The sequence below is a fragment of the Palaemon carinicauda genome, chromosome 4, assembly GCF_036898095.1.
Source record: "Palaemon carinicauda isolate YSFRI2023 chromosome 4, ASM3689809v2, whole genome shotgun sequence".
NCBI classification, from domain to species: Eukaryota; Metazoa; Arthropoda; class Malacostraca; order Decapoda; family Palaemonidae; genus Palaemon; species Palaemon carinicauda.
In genome coordinates, this window is record NC_090728.1 from 171,092,545 (window position 1) to 171,095,044 (window position 2,500).

The 2,500-nt window shown below is 34.6% G+C and overlaps 1 protein-coding gene across 1 annotated transcript in view; it reads left to right on the forward strand.

Moving 5' to 3' along the window:
* The window catches only part of LOC137639197 (uncharacterized), a 101,239-nt gene that overhangs the window by 475 nt on the left and 98,264 nt on the right, over positions 1-2,500 (forward strand). The window lies entirely within an intron of this gene.

Sequence of the window (2,500 nt, forward strand, 5' to 3'; positions counted from 1 at the left end):
ACCCATTGTTAAGCTGGAATCACAGTAGGCTTTTTTTTTTTTTTTTTTTTTTTTTTTTTTTTTTTTTTTTTTTTTTGTCAGTTGCTGCCCAAAATGGAATTCACGAGCGATTGTTGCTCGAGACATTGGCAGCAATTGCCTTCCCGACTGGACGGGAAGCTGTCGCATAAACTGCAGGCATGACGTCAGATGTAAACACAAAATGACGGCTGCAAATAGGACGTGCTCTTGCTTGGCAATCTTGGGTCCAACAAGCGTCAAAAGATAATGAAAATCTGCTTTGTTCATCCTATGGTAGTTGTAGGATTCTTCAATTCACGTAATATACCGATAATACATGTTGCTGCAACTGTTAGAAAATTACTGACCGTCATGATGGTATCAGGTGATTGGTTTCGTTTAACTTTTTTTATTTGCTCCTCAAACTGCGATATCGTATTGTGATGCTGCAACACTTTCGCTCGCTATCATCGGCTGAAGGTTGGCGAAAACCTCTGATAAGAAATTACTAGTGTGATTCCACCATTAGTAAGATAATCAGACACAAGGAACGCTGCTTAAAACATTTTGGTTAATATAATAATACTTTAGGAAAACATATTGTAGTTGAATCTATAGCCAAGTATATGATCAACATATTTTCAAACAGGAAAATTGGTAATTTTGTGTTTTATTATGCATTTCATGACCATGAATATTAGCGCAAACCATTCGTTCAGTTCTTCGCTCCCTTATGAAAACAATTAATGGTATTCAATGGGAAACTCTGGTTTTTAGGTGGGATACATAAGAAAAAACGAGTGATTTTCACCAATAGTAATGGTTAGGAATGCTTAAAAATAAAACCAGTTAAAAAAGAAATATATTGTTCATGTTTGGAGCGTGATTTTAATGTATTATAATCTCCCCTATATATATATATATATATATATATATATATATATATATATATATATATATATATATATACATATATATATATATATATATATATATATATATATATATATATATATATATATATATATATATCTGATCACGCTTAGCAGCATTACCGGACCTATAACTACTCTGTTTCTCCCCATCCCTAGGGTTGGGGGAGAGAGAATAGTCAGACCCTGGTGAGAAGGGATATATATATATATATATATATATATATATATATATATATATATATATATATATATATATATATACACGCCTTCTCACCAGGGTATACATATATCCGATCACGCTTAACAGCATTACCGGACCTATTACTACTCGGTTTCTTCCCGTCCCTAGGGTTGGGGGAGAGGGAGTAGTCAGAACCCGGTGAGAAGGGGTTACCCAAGAGGAAAGGTTGAGGAGCTTTGAAGTGTTAAATCTGTGTGTGTATGGGTGTGCGTTTGTGTGAATACCTGAATATTTACCGGTCATTTTGACGGGCCGCGTACACTGATTACCCATGATATATTTGACATCTGCTTCGCCGTGGCTCACTTTGCTCGCATTAGGACAAGACAGTATGAAATTGGGAAGAAGTACATAGATTTTATTCACGAAGGAATCATTATTTCCTGGGATGTTATTAATTTCTGGTGAGCAACGACATCAATTTTGTGAAGGGAGAATCTTATAGATATAACCAATCACCAAAATTAGTGAAATTATACAAAATTTTGAAATAGATTGAACGCCTTGTTGGGAGATGTCTTCTTGTAATAGTACTCATGTTGGAATTGATGAGGAGAGGTGGAGAAAAATGATTGTTGTAAAACAACATCCTGGAACTAATGAATAATTACTTGGAAGTTCTTAATTGGTTATGATTAAGTCATACAAGAAATGTAAAAGCTCCCAGAAACGATCGTGAAAAACGCATGCGCTGTAACCATCCATTAGTCTCCTAAAAGTAAAGATTGGACTAAGACAATGGCACTTGTGTTTACATTTTAGCCGATTAATATATACCCCAGTAGCCATAAGTCATATAGAAAACACGCCAAATGGCCAACATTCGTCGATTTCTTATAAGGAATTCCTTTTTGGCCATAATTGATAGTATCTTAAATTTACCAACTTTTGAATCTAGTCTTTTAGTTTTGTGACTGATAAAAGGGCTTGGACAACAAAAAATATTGCATATACTTATCCTTCATTACCAGAGTGACTGAAATAAAAGATAGAGACTTTCTCTTTATGGAGTAAAGAAATAGTACGCAGCAAGATCCCTTCTGATAGCTATTTTAAGCTTCAGAGACAAGGTTCTTGCGTAGTGATTTTAACCCTAGCCTTCATTATATACACTTCATCTCTATAGAATTTAACTCTGCGTTTTGATACATAATGTCAACCTCTCTGTCCAGAAAAATAGTATGAATTCTTTTTTTCCACAAAAAGTCTGAAATTTACACTGTTCTTTCTGTGATTTGTGGGAAATATGTATCGGCCTACTTACATATAATCGTCCTACCTGGCACAAACACTACTGACTATAGAGATGAACTGGAGCTCATAC